The sequence below is a fragment of the Saimiri boliviensis genome, chromosome 9 (genome assembly GCF_048565385.1).
Source record: "Saimiri boliviensis isolate mSaiBol1 chromosome 9, mSaiBol1.pri, whole genome shotgun sequence".
In the NCBI taxonomy this organism is placed as follows: domain Eukaryota; kingdom Metazoa; phylum Chordata; class Mammalia; order Primates; family Cebidae; genus Saimiri; species Saimiri boliviensis.
Genome location: NC_133457.1, coordinates 26,925,915 through 26,947,618, shown reverse-complemented (window position 1 = coordinate 26,947,618; position 21,704 = coordinate 26,925,915). Strand labels below are relative to the sequence as shown.

General features: G+C 34.3%; 1 long non-coding RNA gene across 2 annotated transcripts in view; it reads right to left on the bottom strand.

The window, feature by feature from the left end:
- Positions 1 to 21,704, bottom strand: part of LOC141585608 (uncharacterized) — a 293,426-nt gene that overhangs the window by 59,892 nt on the left and 211,830 nt on the right. The gene's annotated exons all lie outside the window — the stretch shown is intronic.

Here is a 21,704-nt window from a genome sequence, read left to right as displayed (position 1 = left end):
AACATGATAAGAAAAATACATTTTTTCTTACCTATAAATAAAAATAGCTTACATTAAGATGCAGATTTAGATGTATTGTGCTATAGGTGAAGGCTCCATGGCTCAAATGAACTAATTTTTATTCCAGTCAACAGGACAAAATCTCATTCTGTAGGAGCTGTGGCATATTAAATAATTTTTGTATTTTTCCCAGAGTCCATTATATCAGAATAAAGACCAAAACCCGTAAAAATAATTTTGGGTCTAGAGATTTTTATCTATAAATTCATTCTCTACTATAAATTGAAGAAAACTTACCGGAAGTTGGAAAAAGTACTCATATATATTAAGATAGATAAGTTTAGTCTGAAGCTTTCTAGATTATTCCCCTTGAATGTATAATAAACATAAGGTACACATGCAGCCATTATAGAGTTGAGACACTTGTAGCAATATCCTCAAATTTTCAAAGAATTTCATGTTTACAGCTGTCCTAAATTGGTACTGATTCTATAATAATTCCTAAACCGTAAAAAAAAATCAGTTGGACTAATTTGATGTTTTACACTTGTTTTGTAAAAGTTTAAGTTTGTTAAGTCTTTTTCCAATATAAAAGTAAATTCGGAACCAGGTCTCAAAGGTCGCTCTGGGTATTTTTGTGATTGACTCTGCTAATAAAAAATACTGTTTTCAACATTTCAATAACAAGATTAGTCATCAAGTCTTGATAATTTTTAAATTAGAGTAAGCGTTTTTCAAAGTGTAGTCAGCAGACACCTATGTGTCCTCAAAACTGTTCCAAGGTATCCGTGGAGGTAGGACAACTTTCCTGTAGTATTAAGATACGATTAACCTTTTACACTGTGATGACATTTGCACTGATGGTTGTAAAGCAACGAAATATAAAGCTCTGGGTACTTAAGCATGAATTAAAAAAACTGTGTTAGTAATCATTGAATTCTTTGCAGCAACAAATTTGGGATTTTAAAAAAGTCCAGTTTCACTTGATAATATCTTTGATGAAGCAATAAAAATTACTTAATTGATTAGATATAAATCATCTGGTACAATTGTTTTCAATATTTTATGTGATAAAGTAGAACGTACACACAAAACCCTTCTACTCAGACCTGAATTAACGTTGTCTGAAGGAAAAGTATTTTGCAGTTTGAACTGTGAGTGGTGCCAGCCACATTTTTTGTGAAATGCCATTATACTTGAAAGAACTATAAAAAGACAAACTACAGTTGTTAAGTTTAGGATATTGGACAAACATTTTCTTCAATATGAATTAGATGAATCTACCTTAAAAAAATAAATTTCTGCCTGATTCTTTAAGGGGTTTTTGTTTTGATTTGGTTTTTGACACAAGGTCTCGCTCTGTGCTCAAGTTGAAGTGCAGCTGAATGACCTTAGCTCACTGCAGCCTTGGACTTCTGGGTTCAAACAATCCTCCCACCACAGCCTCCCAAGTAGCTGGGCCTATGAGCACCTGGCACCACACTGGGCTAATTCATTTTATTTTTTGTAGAAAGTGGTCTCACTGTGTTCCTGGCTGTTCTCAAGCCCCTGGCCTCAAGCAATCTTCCCACCTCAGCCTACCAAATTGTTAAGATTATGGGAATGAGCCACTGCACCAGGCCTATTTGTGGTTAATAATGAAATTTGAGCTTTCAAGAAAACATTGGAAATTTGGAAAATACATTGTCATCATCATGAGATTCATAGATCGCCAATACTTAGAGACTTTACTAATGAGATCAATAGTGCTAAGAATGAATGTGATTTAAATTTTAGCTTAAACAGTGAAGTATGTCAGCCGTTGGGAGACATGCATAGTTCTGTGAAACTACATTTTTCAAATGACCAATTATGCATAAAAGGTGCATTTGAAATGTAAGATGAACCAATGGATTTTGATGTAATAAAGCACACAAGGCTCAATGTTGTAGTTGCAGAGTTCACATTGCAACTAACTTTAAGAAACTAATACTTCTTTAGTTTTGCTATGGTAACAAAAAAAAAAAGTCCTTAATTATGTGAAAAGCTATTAAAATGCTCTTCACTTTCTAAAATGTATTTCAGCCTGGACTTTCTTCACATTTAAACCAAAATAAAACACTATGATAGAATAAATGCAAAACAGATAGCAGAAACCAACTGTTTATTAATCCCAATATTAAGTAGGTTTGCAAAATTATAAAACAATTCGAATCTTCTCCATTTTTTGTTTGTTTGTTTGTTTGTTTTGGAAAAGTATAGTCATTGTTGCTTTAAAAAACCTCCTTATGTTAACATTTGTCAGTTTGTTATTGTTATATTTAGATAAAATGGTAAATTTTAAAAAAAGATTGTGTCATTTAATACCAATAGATATAGTCCTTATATACAAAAGCCTTTAAGGATCCTTAATTATTTCTAAGAGTATAAGGAAGTCTTTAGAACAAAACGTTTCAGGAACACTGGTTTAGATCAATGTCATGATCAGTCTCTTTCTTAGCCCTAATGTCTGTGGTTTTTCTGGACGTTTTACTGGTTCTCTGCAGTAACATCAGAAAAGACAATTTTGTTTAGATTCTGCAGCATGCGATTTTGGTGTTTCCTCCAGAAGTGCTTCCTAGTGTCTTACTTACAGTTCAATGATATGATTACTCCAAATACTTTTCTTCCCTCCATCCACAACAAGGCTGGCTCACCAAAATATCATATGACTTTTTCAGCCACATTCCTATAATAAAGTTGCTTTTATAAAGCCAAATAATTTTATATGCATTTTTATTACACCAATTTTTGATTTGGTTCATTGTTCAACTTCTTTCCCCTTTTATTCCTGGATTTTCTATCATAATATTACTGTCTGCTAACATTCCGTCATCTGAAAAATTTAATTTTGGACTCCTAAATTGTATTAATAAAAGCATTTAATAAAACACTAATAAGAGCAAACATTTTTGTCACTCTGTTAGAGCCTATAAGATTGTGAGTAATTAATGTCACTGTTGAATTTTTAATCAACAGTGGAATCAACAATACTATTATAAATTGTATTCCAACATCTTACAAGAAGAAGAAAGAGGAGAAGGAGAATGGGATCAAGAGCAGGAGGAGGAAGATGAAAAAGAAGACTCTGTCAAACTGTTTTTTTTTTTTTTTTCCTGGATATCATGATATTACGTATGATCTACCAGTCTAAGAGAAACCATTAAGTTTGCTCTGACAAATCTTCAGTGAATCCATCATGAATCTTTGTGATGCTCATGCCATTATTTCTGAGGTTTTACAGAATTTTGGAATGCATTAATGTCAAACTTCTCAGTATGTTGCTTCCAGCAGACTTCTACACACAATGAATACATTTTAACAATGTAACTGCTTTTAATAGCTCACTTTGCAAAACCTCCTATTTTTACTACTAGTTTCTAAACATCATCAATAGTTTTTTTTTCTTTTTTCTTTTTTCTTTTTTTTTTCCTGAGTAATAGAGTCTTGCTCTGTCACCCAGGCTGAAGTGCAGTGGCACAGTCTCGGCTTACTGTAACCTCCGCCTCCTGAGTTCAAGCATTTCTTCTGCCTCAGTATCCCTAGTAGTTGAGGCTACAGGCACCCACCATCATGCCTGGCTAACTTTCGTATTTTTAACAGAAAGGGAGTTTCACCATATTTGCCAGGCTGGTCTTGAACTCCTGACCTTGTGATCTGCCCACTTTGGCTTCCCAAAATGCTGGGATTACAGGCATGAGTTACCATGCCCGACCACCAATAGTATTCTTTACTTACCTCTATAAAACTTCCAGTGGAATAAAACTCTCATTTCTGCCAAAATAAATAAATAAATAAAATAAAATAAAATAAAATAAAATTCCAGTGAACTTAAATATAATATTTAATAGAATTTATAATTTCTTGTATTTGCATTTTGTCCTATTCAGACATCCACATTTCCTAATAGGAGTTAGTATAATGTTATTCCAAGTCTTCCCTGAGATGTGAAAAGCACTAGGGTACACACACTATAACACAACCCCCATGATCCCTGTGTCATGCCCTCATGGACTTTCTTCTCCTTGGGTGTAGACTACACTTATTGATTAACTTCTATTGAATAGAATTGAATAGAATATGATAGAGATGATGAAATGTCATTTCCAACTTGAAGTTATAAAAAAGACTGTGATTTCTGTCTTGGGCATACTGTCTCACACTTTCTTTTGCATTGTTCAACCTGGAAAAGAATCAGCTATAATGTTGTATGGTATCCCTGTAGATAGATCCAGGTGGTGAAAGGTCAAGTCCTAACAACAACCACATAAGTAAACTTGGAGGCAGATCTTCATTTCTGCAATGGATCTTTCAGAGAGGATTACAGCCATAGCTGAAAGCTTGAGAATAACATGGTGATATACCTGGAACCAGTGGTTCTTGGTTAAGCCATATCCACATGAGTACTTGACTAGCAAAAATTGTGAGACAATAAATATTTGTAGGTATAAATGCAAAGTTTTGGGGGCAATTTGTTACAGAATGTCAATACAAGCACTAAAATGGGTTTTCGTATTGTATATCTGAATTTTATATTGCCTTCATCATAGGTTTTCACAAGTTATATCAACAACGAAAGAGCCAGCTAAAAAAAGTCATAGAAAATCAAGTAGAAAATTCCAAATTATCTAGCCAGTATCTAAAGCATTTGTTGAAATTACGTCTTAAGGCTTAGGTATAAGAGTATGAGTTAACAAGGTTAAGAGTAGTAAATCTTGAAGCACATACAAATGATATAGGAGATTATTTTGCTATAGTTTTATACAGTTATTGAATTTTCAGTGGCAACTGCTCCTCATAGGTGTATCAAGGAAATACTAGATTGAATTAAATTTAATATTATTTTAAAAACTTTTTTGATAGAGAGATATGTTTTCCTTAGAGGTTTTTATTATTTTATTTGACAAAACTGAGTCCTGAGGAAGTACTTATTTATATTATATTGCTTGCCTTGGCTCATCATTTATAACAAAAATAACTAGGATATATAATAGGTTTCTTTTATTCTTTCACTCAGTAACATTTTGAAGCAGTTGTTATGATGAATACTTTTTAAAGAAGAGACATTGTGATTCAGGGAATTTTAGTAGATTTTGTGGCTGAAGTGCAAAAAAATACAGAAGTTTTCAAATCCTATTAAAACAATAAAAATTGCCATTCCTTAGATATGACGATCCTATTATGTTATTTATTTCCAAAGTGCTTCAGAAAACACCAGTTTTGTCAGATGTTAAGATGTGTTATGTTGAAGTGATAAATACTGAGTTTTGGTATCAAATAACTTAGAAAAATACTGGGTTACATATTTATTTAGTCTTTGTTGCTTCTGAAAATTCAAAGCTGTTAGAAATCTACATTGTGAATCATTTTTCTATGTAAAGTTTTACATTATAACATATATCAAGAGGAGTCTATTACAAATCATGTGTACAGCAATATGAAAATTTTACAAAATGGAACATCCATGTCACAGCATGGATATCAAAAGATAGAATATTACTAGTAACCCAGAAGTCCTCATTTTGCTGTTCCCATTCATAAAACCTGAAGCCCATTCATGGCTAATAACTGTACTGATTTCTGATGTACTTTTTAAAAATATCATTTTATAATTGCAATCATACGTCTGTCTTTTTTGTTCATCATTATACTTGTAAATTTATGCATTTTGTGTGTAGTTTCAGTTCATTCATTCTTTCTCATTGCTGTGAAATATTCTAGTTATGAGTATATCACAATTTATGAGTTAATTATTGCAATGGAAATACGAATGTTTCTAAATAAAAACTATTGTGAAATTACAGCTAATGAAAATTCTTGTATGTCTCTCTTTTTTGTCAATGTTTGCTTATTGTTTATTTTTGTATGTGTCTTTTGGTGGACACACTTTTGATTATCAGAGAGTTAGAATTGCAGGTAAACAGAGTATGCTTACTGAGATGGTTTGAATTTTTATGTTTCCCCAAAATTCATACATTGAAACTTAATTCCCAATAAGACATCAAATCTGCCAGCACCTTGATCTTTGACTTCCCAGCCTCTTGAACAATGTGAAAGACATTTCTGTTGTTCCTAAGCTACCTAGTTTATGTTATTGTAGCAGCCCAGATAGATGAAGATAACTATATTAATAGATAGCTGTGTTAACAGAAAGTCCAAAAAAGTTTTCTAAAGTCGCCATACCAGTTTACATCCCAATGCAGTGTATGAAAAGTTTCTCTTTGACTCATTTTCTTGCAAAACTTTATCTGTCTTTTCTATTTTCAACCTTCTTCTGGTACAGCCTGATATTGTGGTTCAATTTCTCAGGTGACAAATTAAGGTACAACACTATATTTGGTAACTGACCATTGGATATCATATTGCAGTATCTTTTGATGAACTTATACTTTATTTTTAATTCACCTAATTTGCTAATTTGCTAACTTTTCTTTGGTAGCAGTTTGTGTCCTATTTTATTAAACTTTATTTAGCATACTGTCATAATTATAGTTTCATCAGTTGTCTTCTAAAATATATTACCTTTTGTATTTCAATATACAATCTATCTGGAATTGAGCTATGTATGATGTGAAGTAATTCTCAAGATGATTTTATTTCCATGTGGATATACAATTTACCCAGTACCTATTATATATTTTCAAAAATCCTCATTTCACTGCAATCCGTCTTGTCTTTAATTGGGTGAATGTACATATGAGAGTCTGTTTCTTGAGTCTGCATTCTGTGTGATTAGCTTGTTTATATATCTTTGTTCTAATACTTCATGTACTGTTTTATTTCCTTATGTCCTTTTTATAAATCTTAATTTCAGTTATTCTATCAACTGTGATTACCTTATTTAGCATTTAATGCTTTGTCAGGTCTAGTCAAGATTATTGCTTTGTCTTGTCTAGTCAACGTTATTTACATGTTCATATTAATTTTACAAACAGCTTACCATTTAAAAATTTGCTGATAATCTGATTGAGACTAAATTTTATATATATATGAAATAATTTTTATATTAACAATATGGAGTCCTCTAGTAGACATGATTTATCACATTGTTTACTTAAGTGTTTGAAGTCTTTTAATAATGTTTTGTTGTTTCCAAGTATAGAGGGCCTATGTAAGTTTTGCTAAATTTATTACTAAGTGTTTGACATTTTAATGCTATTATAAGTAATATCCTTTAAAACTTTTATCATTTATTATTGGCATACAAAAATAAAAATTATTTTTATATATTAGCCTTGTAGTGAACTAATCTTTTTCTATTCCCTTGTCAATTCTGATAGTATTTCTGTGAACAGACTTGGATTTTCTACATGAATAACCGTAAGTGTTTCTTCTGCAAATAATTATAGTTTTATTTTTATTCTCATTTTTATGTATTCTTTCCTTATTAGATTTGCTAATTTTATCTCAAGGATAAAATTAAATAAAAATGGTAATGGGGCATTATTGTCTCCTTAGCTATCTCAACCTTTAATAACACTGCAAGGTAGGATGTTTGCTGTAATATTTGAAAGGTATTATTTATTAAATTAAAATATTCCTCTTCTATTTCTAGATTACCAAGGGTCTTAATAATGAATTGAATAATACATATATGAAATATTTTTCTGGATCTACAAATTTGTTACATTTTTATATTTCCCCATTTAATTTAATTAAAATGTAATATTTATTGTGTTTTAAATCTAAATCTCCCTCATATTTCTGAAATAAAAACAATTTTGTAATATTTTCTATGTGTTTTAAAGTGCTATTTTTGTTTTATCTTAATAATATCCAACTTCTTACGCTGTTCTGTCATGGATCATGCTTTTGGTGGATGATTCTACTAATATACAGCATGGTCACCTGCATTTTCTCTATGTTACATTTTAGAAATTTTACAGTTTTACATGTTATATTTAGGTCTGCCATATGTTTCAAAAGCTTTGAATTAAGCTTTTGAAACATATAAAGTCAGTGTCTAGATTCATACTTTTTGCATCTGTCTTCGTCTTCATATTTAAAGTAGGTTTCTTATATACACAGATGATTAGCTCTTTCTTTGCTCTGTCATTCTTTGCCTTAATTTTCATATGTAGATCACTCACATTTAAAGTGAGTACTGATATAGTTGATATTTACCATATTTGTTATTATTCCATTCTTTGCATTTGTTCCTTTATTTTTTAAATATTTTCCTCTTTTTTGTCTTCTTTGACTTTGGTATAATGTATTATATGATTCCACCTTCTCTTCTCCCTTAGCATATAGATTATGCTTCCTTTTAAATTTTTAGTGATTTCCTTATGGTTTCTAGTATCAATTTATGACTAACCCACCTTCAAGTAACAATGCACCTCTTTATGGATAATATAGGTTCCTTTTAACAGAATATTTCTGATTTATCCCTCCTATACTTGCTGTCATTTATTTTACTTATAAATAAATTATTTTCAAACAATACATTATTACTGTTATTAATTTGAACCAACAATTACATATTAGATTAATTAACATGGCAATTATAAGCTTTTATTTACTTTTATTTGTTTTTTAATGCTCTTTTTTTGTTTGTTTGTTTATGGAAATCTGAATTTCTGACCCACATTATTTTCTTACTGTCTGAAAATCTTTTATCATTTCTTCCAAGGCAGGTCTACTGGTGACAATTTTCCTGAGCTTTACTTTGTCTGAGAAAGTATTTCTTCTATTTTGAAGGACAATTTTACTGGGTAAATAATTTTATAATATATATATGAAAGAGATACAGAAAATCATATATATATATATATATATATATATATATATATATATATATATAAACAAATAATTTTCCTAGAATGTGGCTTGTAGCTTCACCTTCTTAATAATGTCATTCAAAGACTAGAATATTTTGTATTATCATAATAATATCCAACTTTTCAAATTCTTTTCAGTGTTTTTATTACCCTGAAGTGATACAAGAAGGCTAGATGGGGCTACTATCCTTCATCTCAGATAGTATTCCAGTAAAGTAGTTTTCCTTGAGGTCTATTTTCTTTAAGTTATAAGTAAATATATTTACTTTTTAAAATATATTAGGAACACTTAACATGAGATCTACCCTCTTAACAAATTTTTAACTATACTTTAACATTACAGTATTGTTTAGTGTAACTCCAATGTTGTACAGCGTTATCTAGAACTTATTCATCTCGCATAACTGACATGTTTAGTGAACAACTCCCAGTTTCCCCACCAGCCAGCCCCTAGCAGTCACCCTTCCACTTTCTGCTTCTGAGTTTGACTATTTAAGCACCTGAGCATAATCAAGCAGTAATTATATTACTACCAATTTCACTTAACATAATGTCCATCCATGTTTTTGCATATGCATATACAAAACTTCCTTCTTTTTAAAGGTTAAATTATATTCCTCACAAGTTACAATTTCCTGTAATCTCTACTTTGTTCAGACTACATGGCAGAAGCTGGGGGTTGGGTGGAGAGAGGGATCATGTTCATTATAGATAACAGAACCAAAAAGAGAAAAAAAAGAATTCTCTGGACATATTTCAAAGTGGTGGCATTTTGCTATGCCTGCTGTATATAGGAGGATATTTTAATTCAGTCTTTAAGGTAAGAAACCAGTGAGATTCTGTAGATAAAACACATAGAAGTGTAGGGGTCAAGCTAAGACTGGACCCTCTGAAATTTTTAACTATTAAGCTAATTCAAACTATTCCTCCTATAATTCATTAATTACAGCTTAAATGTTTCTTTACCACTGGCTCCAATGTTGAGCTTCAGTTTCCAGTAAGATGTCATTCTCTGTACACCTCTCTTACCAGATTTGGGAGCAGTAGTTTGCCCCTTGATCTCAATTATCTGATGAACCTGAAAAAGAGTTTTTTTTTTTTTTTTTTTTCCTGTCTTGAAAAAGATGAAACAAAAAAATTCCTCCTCATGCTGCAGAAATTTTAAATATTAAGTTTTCTCTCTCATCAAGAAAAGAGCTAGCTTAAAGTTGTCAATGTTTCCAAATTTGGAATTTAATAGGCCATGAATGTCTCTTGCCAGAAAAGAAGATATATTTTTAGAAGAGATAAGAGACGTGGTTCCTCTAGAGAAAGCAATAAAAATGGAATAATTGCCCCTAGGAAATAAGCAGGTCAGAAGTTTTGGGAAAGAGTTACTGGCACCCACTCTCAAGCCCAGAAGTCGATCCTGACTTTTGATAATACTGAGTCTAGAAAGAGCTGCTTGAGTGGATGAAGTGAACACTAACTATAAAGACATAAGAAATCCCTACCAGGATGGACACATTGACCAAACACTTCTCAGCCTTTAGAGAAAATAATCTCATTGTCTTACACCATAAAATTATTATCATTTCCAAGTGATCATTAGCACGACCCATTAAATAAAATATCCACTTAATGCATATTTTCCAAATAGCTTAAATAATATAACTATCCAGATTAAGCAAATTGCAAATGAACAAATTAAATTAGGACATCTGGAACTTTCAAGAATATTGCCTAGAGATTATATGTAATAACCATTTATTCAGCTAATTATTGCTTTTTCAAAGAACAATTAAGCTCACAGTCTTACTTACTGTCCATAATAAAAACTGACAGTGAAGTATAATTGAAAAATTTGGCCTAAGACTCAGGACCAAATTTGGTTTTGTTTCTACAGTCACTTAATTTCTCTGTGAAAAATCTTTGAATTTCAATATGCCTTGAGAGGTGGAATGCGGTTTTATTGCTTTTGCCTGTCCAACATCCAATCCCACTTATTTTGGTAATAAAACATGACTTTTATTTATTTATTTATTTTTTTCGAGATGGACTCTTAACTCTGTCACCCAGGCTAGAATGCAGTGGCGTGATCTTGGCTCACTGCAAACTCCCCCTCCAGGTTCAAGCAATTCTCCTGCCTCAGCCTCCTGAGTAGCTAGGATTACAGGTACCTGCCACCACACCCAGTTAATTTTTGTGTTTTTAGTACAGACAGGGTTTCATCATGTTGGTCAGGCTGGTCTTAAACTCATGACCTCATTATCGTTCCACCTCAGCCTCCCAAAGTGCTGAGATTACAGGTATAAGCCACCACACCAGGCAAAAACATGATTTTTCTTTAGGGAAAATAGCTTTAATTTATTAGGAGTTAATGTTTAGATGAATATAAGTCCCTGCTACTGGCTCAAGAGATGGAGTGACAGCCTGTATGGAAGTAATTTCTTCATGAATGAACAAATAAGCTAATTATCACCAGTAACAGTCATACCTGACACAATGTTTTAGAGTTATAGAAAAGAGATGTTGTTTCCCTTGGGATAACTAAGCTAATAAAATACACTAGAGAAGTTTCGAATTTTGAATGTGGACAGCAGGTCAGCAAAAAAGGGCAATGCAAAGGAAAATATAACAGATATTAGGAAAGACAGGAAATTCTTGATTTAATATGAATTTCTATATTCAGGCATGTTTGCCTAATAAATTCTTTTTTTTAAGCCCATATTAGTTCAGATTCTGTCATTTGCAAGAGGACAAGTCATGACTCATATACTATCTTTCACTATAAAATCATGGAAGTAACTGGATAATAATTTCCAAAGTTAAATTACTATAATGCAAACCCTAAAGGGAGGTAGTTACATACAGACCCTAAACTCTCTAAATGGAGAGATGTTTTTCCTCCAACTGCTGATTCATCAGCACCAAGAACACTATTAAGTGCTCAATACGCACATGTTAAATAAATAGATGGATTTTCATCTTAAGATGGGGAGATGCTTTTATAATTTTTCCTCTTTTAATTGTCCTAGCAGGAAAAAAATTCAATTTGAGTGTGGTACTAAATTATGTCACATCTTTAATTGCCTGTCCAGCTCCCATAAGCAGCTGGGGATCATGGAAGTCTTTCTTGTCTTTATGAAACTCCAAAACACAGGCAGCTCTCTATTGTTCTTACTGGTGAGGCTTACCAGGAATAAAGTTGTCATACTCTTGAAGCACCTATTTGAACACAGTTAAATCTGTATACAAACACATATTTTTGCAGGTCTATATTTTGCATGAATAATTTCATGATTATGAAATATTTGTTGAGCACTATGTGCCAAGAATTGTGCAATTACAATGTGTTTTAAGAGAAATAGCAAAATGACTCTTCAATTTCCTTATTCATTAGATATGAACAATATAATATTTACCTAATATGATTTGTAAGGGATAAAATATAAAAATATAATCATATATTTGAAAATACTTTGTAAACTGCAAATTAATATGCACATCTAAGTACTTCCTTAAGCTAACCCACATTAGGACTTAAATTGCATCATTATTCATAGACATGAGCATTTCACTGTTTCGGGCAGGACAATTTCTGCAAAATATGACGTAAATGATTCCCACTGGAACACAACTTCAGAATGCATCATTCACTGGAATAATTCAAAGCTGTTGCCCTGGGCCCAATAATAATAACCACTCATTTATCTCAATTGTTCCCTCACTTCGCTGTCACTGAGACCTCAGTCCCTGCTAAAGTTTCCTAAATCATATATATATATTCCCAAAGGCTGCTTTATATATACTTATGAACACATGGATCCTGCCCTCCTTTTCATCTCTAGATTCAGCTTTCCATAAAAATGTCTGCAGCTAAGATCACTCTGTTTTAAAACTGCAAGAAGGCATTTTAATTTATGCCCCGTTCCCCATGGCTGTTACCACCAGACACTGGGATCACCTTTCCTAATTTCTACTGCTGCCACTGGCACTGTCACATCTTCCCTGGGTTTTCACTGTGTCCTCCTCTGACAGGAACTTCTGTCTTTGATCCAATAGATATCTCAGAGAGCCAATGTGGTTTTGTAGGAAAACAACAACAACATCAAAAGGCGTTAGCTCAAAACTTTTTTACAACATGGAAATATGGGAATGGGTCATGACTATTTTGTGGAGAACAAGAAGTTTAAAGGTTTTGTAAGTAATTGAAGCTGGCCAGGAAAAGTCAATTTTTTCAGTGAGTTTTAACTATTCAAATTCCTAGAAGGTGTGACGAGATTGAGAATGTGTTAATCACGGGAGAAGATGCAAGAACAGCGTGACTGAGTTCATGGTTAGCAGCTATTTATAAACCAAATTTAGGAATATGTACAGGAAGGAACACTTGGGAGCAAGTTCTGGCTAGTGTCAACAGAGATATTTTACTCCTCAGCATTTTGTTGTTGTTGTTGAGACAGAGTCTCACTCTGTCCCTAGGCTGGAATGCAGTGGTGAGAACTCGGCTCACTACAACCTCTGCCTCCCGGGTGAAGCCTCAGCCACATGAGTAGCTGGGAATACAGGCACTTGCCACCATGCCCAGCTAATTTTTGTATTCTTAGTAGACAAGGGATTTCTCCGTGTTGGCCAGGATGATCTCAATCTCTTGACCTCTTGATCTGCCCTATTTGTCTTCCCAAAGTGCTTACAGCTGTGAGCCACCATGTCTGGCCCTTTCAGCATTTTTTACTCTCAACCTAGTAGATTCTTCATGGGTAACTATGCTCGATGCAAATGTGAAGAATTCCTCCCACTTTTGCTATTAGGATTTATCACACAGTTATTGTATTACTTCATAGTCTACCTCCCTCAAGCCTTCCAGAGGAAACACACATAAATGCATTGGCATTTGGCATAGTGGCTAATGTTTCTGTACATGCAATACTGTACTTAGAATCATCCTTTCTGCCATGGGCTGAATTATGTCCTGCCAAATTTCTATGTTTATGTTCTAGCCCTCCTCAGATGTGACTATATTTGAAGATAGGGCATCTAAAGGGATGATTAAGTTAAAATGAGGTCACTAGGGGGGGTTCTAATGCCGTACGATTTGTGTCCTCAACAGAAGAGGAAGTTCTGTCATAGCCATGTAAAGAAGAAATATCCTATGAACAGACTGATCTCAGATTTCCAGCCTTCAGGATTGTGAGGAACTACATTTCCGTTGTATTAACCACACAGTTTTTGGTACTTCTTTATGCTGATGGCCCTAGCAGGCTAACACAGCTTTCTTCTTAAGTCTAAATTATTGTTAATATAGGAGGCCTGTTCCCATGTCCTTCTCATTCTTTAAAATAAATTATCCCTCAAAAGCCATATGGAGTCTTCTGATACACAAATCCCCTTGAAATATCCAGTAGGTCTGAATCCCAGTGTTAGATGCAGCTTAAATTTTAGATGAACCACATACTCTATTCTCAAACCAAACACTCTTTTATATATTTAATGAACTGTCATGCCACTATTGCTGGCCCCATCATTACAACAGATGTTCCCATTAAAAAGGTAAGTATTACTTTGATATAAATCAGTTCATAATTAAGGTTCACAGGTAAAGGGAAAACTCTCCTAAAAAGAGAGAGTAATGAATTTGTTCAGCTGCTTCCGCTTTGTAATAGCATCTTTAGGAGAACCTCTCTATTGTTCTTCTGTGTGCAAGTTTTGGTCAATATCTGAAGTAGTGGTGTTGTCATTAGGCTCCCTTAAACATAAAAGCTTTGAGGTGTCAGAAAGAACGTTCACTGAAAAAGAAATTGACTACATGGAACACTTGAATGTGCCTGTACTTCTAAAGGAATTTGTAAACTCATCCTGATTGATGACACAATGGGCAACACTTAGCAGGCTTGGAGAAGAAAATTAAATACATAGATTGCACAATGATAAAGGGCAAATGCTCTTTCTATTGCTCAGTGTGATTTAAAATTTTGTTATATGTTAGAATAATTCATTGTGCCATCACTGTAAATTAATAGATAGACGATGAACACTGGAGTTCAATAGAAATTAATATATATACTAGCTCTCCTACTTAATACTGTCAGACTCCTGCCCTTTACTCACGAGAATATCTTAATCTGCAAGCTAGAAATAATAATGCCAATTCTTCAGTAATTGTAAGAATTATTAATGTATAGTGCTTAGAAATTTGCAAATGTTTAATAAGAGTTAATTGTTTCCAATAATGTTGGTCAGCAAAGGCAAAAATATTGGTGTTACAATAAAACTAAACTGAATATAAAAGGTCTTTATGTTGCACATTTTCTTTAAGGGAATGTGTTACTTTCCTAGGACTGCCATAACAAAATATCACAAAATGGGTGGATAACAACAGAAATTTATTTGTCAGAGCTCTAGAGGCTAGAAGTCTGAAATCCAAATGTCAGTAGGTTGGTTCTTTCTGGAGCCTCTGAGAGAGTAACTCACATGCATTCCTTCCTAGCTGCTGGTGGTTGCTGGCACTCCCTGGTGTTCCTGGCTTCTGGATACTTGTAGATCACTCTGATCTCTGCCTCCATCTTCACATGGACTTCTTCCTTGCATATCTACACTTGACCTTCTTAAAAGAGAAATATTCATTGGATTTAGAGATCTCCTCAATCTTAACTAATTGCATCTGAAAAGGTCCTATTTCCAAATAAGGTGAGATTCTTAGGTTACCTGCGGACATGAATTTTGGTGAGACACTCTTCAATGAAACCTAGTTCATCCTCTTTCATTCCAAAATTCACATCTTTCCATTTGCAAGAGTCACTTCATCCTGACATCCCTAAAACTCATTTCAAAATTACCAATTCAAAAGGTTCTGAATCTCATCATGTAATCTCAGCAATTTGGAGGCCAAGGCAGGCAAATTGCCTGAGGTCAGGAATTTGATACCAGCCTGGCCAATATGGTAAAACCCTGTCTTTACTAAAAATACAAAAATTATCCAGGCATGGTGGCATGCGCCTATAATTTAGGCTACTCAGGAGGCCGTGGAACTAAATTCACTTGAACCCAGGAAGCCGAGATCACACCACTGCACTCCAGCTTGAGTTGCAGAGTGAGACTGTCTAAAAAATAAAAATAATAATAATAAATACCTTAATCAAGCCAGGTTGAGACTCTAGGTATAATCTGTTCTGAGGCAAAATTCCTGTGGATGTGTAAACCCAGAAAACAAGTTGTCTGTTTCCAAAATACAATGGTGGAACAGCCACACAATTGATCTTATGTTGGGAAAACTGGCTAGCCATATGCAGAAAGCTGAAATTGGATCCCTTCCTTAAACCTTACAGAAAAATTAACTCCAGATGGATTAAAGATATAAACATAAGACCTAACACCATAAAAACTCTAAAAGAAAACCTAGGCAATACCATCCAGGTCATAGGCCTAGGCAAGGACTTCATGACTAAAACACCAAAAGCATTGGCAACAGAAGTCAAAATAGACAAGTGGGATCTAATTAAACTTAAGAGCTTCTGCGAAGCAAAAGAAATATCATTAGAGTGAACCAGCAACAAAGAGAATGGGAAAAAAATTTTAAAAAAAAGGTCATCATCCCGGATCATTAGAAAAATGCAAATCAAAACCACATTGAGATACCACTTCACGCCAGTTAGAATGACAATCATTTAAAAATCTGGAGACAACAGATGCTGGAAAGAATGTGGAGAAATAGGAACGCTCTTACACCATTGGTGGGAGTGTAGATTAATTCAACCATTGTGGAAGACAGTGTGGTGATTCCTTAAGAATATATAAACAGAAATACCATTGATCCAGCAATCCCATTACTGGATATGTACCCAAAGGATTATAAGTCATTCTTTTATAAAAACACATGCACACGTATGTTTACTATGGCACCGCTCACAATAGCAAAGACTTGGAACAAACCCAAATGCCCATCAATGATAGACTGGATAAAGAAAATGTGGCACATATATACCATGGAATACTATGCAGCCATAAAAAAAGATGAGTTCATATTCTTTGCAGGGACATGGATGACACTGGAAACCATCATTCTCAGCAAACTGACACGAGAACAGAAAAACAAACACGGCATGTTCTCACTCATAAGTGGGTGTTGAATAATGAGAACACGTGGACACATGGAGGGGAACATTACACAATGGGGCCTGAGGGTGGGGGGTTATGGGAGGAATAGTGGGGGTGGGGGTATTGGGGAGGAATAGCATTAGGAGAAATACCTAATGTAGATGATGGGGCAATGGATGCAGCCAATCACTACCATGGCACATGTATACCTAAGTAACAAACCTGCAAGATCTGCACACGGATCCCAGAAGTTAAAGTAAAATAAATAAAAAATAAATAAATAAATAAAAAACAATTGATCTTACCATTCTGAAAGGAACAACACAGAGTAATAAAAGGACCACTGATCTAAAGTGAGTTCACAACTCACCAGGGCAAATCTCAATAGGTATACCTATGTAACATACCTGCACATTCAGCACGTGTATCCCAGAACTTAAGTAAAATAAAAAAGTCAAAAACAATTAGCTAATACATAGAATGAACCTAATGACCATCAATAGATGAATGGATAAAGAAAATGTAGTGTATATATACACAACAGAATACTATTCAGCCATAAAAAATGAAATTCTGTCATTTGTAGCAACATAGATGAGCCTGAAGGACATTATGTTAAGTGAAATAAGTCAGATACTGCAAATTCTCACTCGTATGTGGGAGATTAAAAAATATACTTTTTTGAGCTCTTGAAGTAGAGAGATAATGTTGGGAAATGTTGGAGGGTGGGAAGGTGGGGCAAGGTTGGTTAATGGTGCAAAATTATAGCTAGATAAAAGGAATAATACTGGAGTTCTGCAGCACTGTAAGCTGAATACTGTTAACTATGAGTTATTATGTATTTTTAAAGGATAGAATAGAAGACTATGTTTAATGTTCACAACACAAAACAATGATAAATGTTTCAGGTGATGAATATGCTAATTACTCTGATTTGATCATTATACATTGTATATACATATTAAAATATCACTTTTTATCCCATAAATATGTACAATTTTTACATGTCAACTAAAAATAAAACTGTTTTCACAAGTAAAATAGGCAAATAAATAAATAAAAATAAAAAATAATCCTTTGTGGCTTGATGCTCTGCCTTTTGTGGTGGAGGCTCCACTAGATACATCTTCTGTAATACCTTCAAAGTTATTCTTCATTTCATTCCACCTCTGTCTTTTTCAGTCTGGCTAGCAGTATTTCTGTTGGTTTAAAATTTTTAAAAAGCATGCCATGCTTCTGTGTGTATGAAGGAAATCCACACCATTAGTAGACAAACTTTCCACAGTTTTCACTGTGTATTTCTGGCCTTTGCTGAGATGAGTAATTGGCTCCAGGAGTGTCACACCTAAGCTCTTTACCAAAAGATTGTCCAGCCATAATCTTAGAATTATATCAACAGCATGCTTTATCACATTTTGCAATGTGGATCAGCTGAGAATTTTTTAAACAATCAGCTTCTGGTTCCTTTGTGTTGAACAGTTCCTTCCTTGTCTTTTCTCCTTCTTTTTACTATAAACAGCAAGAAGAAATCAGGTCACACTTCCCTTATTTTGCTTAGAAATCTTCTCAGCTAAATATTTAAGTTCCTTGCTTACAAATACCGCTTTCCACCCAGCTATAGAACACAATTCAGCTACGTTTTCTGCCACCTTGTAATAAGAATCAAGAATTTCTTTCTTCTAGTGTCCAATAATGTGCTTTTCCTGTTCCTCCAAGACCTCACTAGAAGCACCTTTAACATTTATATTTCTACCAACATTCTGTTTATGATGGTATGTATATTCTCTAAGATGATAGTTTTCCCTGCCTTACACTTTGTTAGCATGTGAGCCTTCATCAGAATCTTTTTCTTTCTTTCTTTTTTTGAGACAGACTCTTGCTCTGTCACCAGGCTGGAGTGCAGTGATGTGATCTCAGCTCACTGCAAACTCCGCCTCCCGGGTTCAAGCGATTCTCCTGCCTCAGCCTCTTGAGTAGCTGGGACTACAACCATGCCACCATGCCCAGCAACTTTTTGTATTTTTAGTAGAGACAGTGTTTCACCATGTTGGCCAGGTTGGTCTCAATCTCTTGACCTCATGATCTGCCTGCCTTGGCCTCCCAAAGTGCTGGGATAAGAGGCATGAACCACTGTGCATGACCCAGAATCATTTTTAATATCTGTATTTCTATCAGTCTTCTCTTCAAAGCAATCTAGGCTTTTTCTCTCAAGTGTCTCTAGCCATACCCAGTTCTAAAGCCACTTTCACCATTTTAGGTATTTGTCACAGTAGCACCCCACTCCCTAGTATCAAAACTTGTATTGGATTTTTAGAGCTGCCATAAAAACGTACCACAAACTTGGTTGTTTAAAACAATGGAATGTATGATTTCACAGTTCTGGAGGCTAGAATTCTGAACTCAAGGTGTTAGTGGGCTTGGTTTCTTCTGGAGAAGCTGAAGGAAAAACTCTCTCATGATTCCTACTTGCTGAGAGTTGCCCGCAGCCCTTGGTATTCCTTGGCTTAGAGATACATCACTCTTACCTCTGCCTCTGTCTTCACATCTCTCTTCTCCATATATCTTTAAATGACTTTTTTTTAAATATAAGGAAATCAATCACTGAATTTAGGTGCCACCCTAATTCACTGGCACTCACCTGAATCAATTATATCTTCAAAGTTAGTTTTTCCAAGTAAGACCACATTCCGAGGTTCTGGGTAGATATGATCTTAGGGAGAAAAACATTCAACCTAGCAGCAGAAGGTCATGTGTTTTAAATCAGCACATGGATCCAACAGTTAATATAGTGTCTCTATTAAATGGAGAGCACTTATTAAAGCACTGATTCAGACAAAACACATCAAAACTACATATCATTCTCCTTCTACTTCCTGCACAAAAGCATTATTTTTTAAAAACAATATGGTTTGATAGAAAATTTAATTGTGTTCCAAAATATTTTCAGGGGTTCAGTCTCTAGATAACTGATGTTTAAAATACAGCTACACATATGTATTAAGTAATTACAAAATGACAAATATTAAAAGCACTTTCATTTCAAGAGTGATAAATTCAGTAAATACTAAAAACATCTTGAAAATCAAAATTAACTATAGGCCAAATCCATCGCCCCCTCTAATTCTTTATATGAAGCTGCAATTGCAATGTAACATTTACATGATAGGAAATTGATTTCAAGTTGTTTATTATTTGATTTTCCTAATTAATAATAATCCTCCCAGGGTATCTGTTTTAAGCCCAATAATAGGCAGACTTGATGTGCAAAGGGAAGCTGAAGGCACTGGTGGAATGTGCTATTTCCCGTGGTGCCAGCTGCTTTGAAAAGATTCATCCAGCTGCTTGTCCTGTTCCTCCAGTGAGCAGCGGGACTGAGAAGGGCTCCAGTGGCACCTGGCAGCCACAGTCCCTGCAGCTGACGAAGGAAAAATGACTTTGAACAAGGACTCAGAAGAATAGTATGACCGAAGCAAGGAGCATTGTGCTGGATTAAAACAGTGAAGATGAAAGTAAAATGAAGCTGAAAAAGCCTGTAGGAATGATGGAACTGATTAAACATTTAACTGCCACCTGTTTCCTATCGCGCCCATTACTAGCTATCCCTTAGTAAATGAAGGAAAGTTATTCAGAACCACTTGTTTGGAACGCTCTCCTGAGCATTTGGTTAGAAGCAAACTCAACTATCGTTAAGTTTTTCTGTTGCTTCCTTTGTTTGTAGAGGTCACTTTTAATTAATTATATTAAAATCTATTACTATCTGAGGACTTGGTCACAAGCATTAGCACCTAGGTTATTCTGATGTATTTTTTTGTTGTTGTTAAAAATTGCTAAAAATTATTTGTTCCTACTCATGCTGTAATTTGTCTCCTGATAAAGTAGCTTGAGTTGCACAAGGATTAAACACTACATTTCAACTAGCTTCTGCAAAACCTCTAGTTTTCTGTCAAGTCTTCCCTGGATCCAGGGGCTTTCCAGGGTAAGATTGCCAAAGAATATCACATATGCTTAGAAACAGGTCCTGACTAGCATTGAGGTGAGTCCAGCTTCTTAGCGTTTTCCTGCTGGAACTTAACCTTTTTTGTATCCACAGTTCTTTGCTTCTGGGAGGAAGGTGCTCTGCCAGTATGTCCAGTATTCATTCATCAGCCTCCATATAGACACCACTGCTTTCTCTGTAGAGCACTAACACCCTGCTACACATGCAATGAAGGAGCCTCTCTTCTCTACAGACCTCAGTGTGCCTGCGGCCCACTACCTACCATACAGAAGTGGAGATCTCTATTCCCTTTTATTTTTATTGTGTTATATTGTTTTTCTAAAGCAGCACTGCCCAATGTTCCAGTGCCTCCAATGCCTTATAGAGTTGTTATTGAAACAAGCTCCCTTTTTCAATTTCACTGGGGTAAAATGCGGGCTAATAGTTAATAAATGCACATTTCTGGACAGAGTTCACAAGGGTTTTTACTTTGTTGATTGTGTCCTTTGTTGTGCAGAATAATAACTTAAAGAGCCTAATTAGATTGTTTGCAACTCAGTGGATAAATGCTTGAGATGATGAACACCCCATTCTTCATGATGTGCTTCACATTGCATGTTTCAAAAAATTAATAGAACAAAAACAAGGGAAAACAAAAGGTTTTTAGCGAAAAGTACATCTCTCTAAACCAGTTAACTTTAGTGGCAAAAATTTTTATAGAGATCTTTTAAATAAAAACATATCCATGATTTCACACTGAAATCACAACACAAAAATCACATTCCTGAACAATCATCTTTTTAAATTTAACATAATTTGCATACTTGTACTTATGAAGCTACGGTATGGTTTACAAT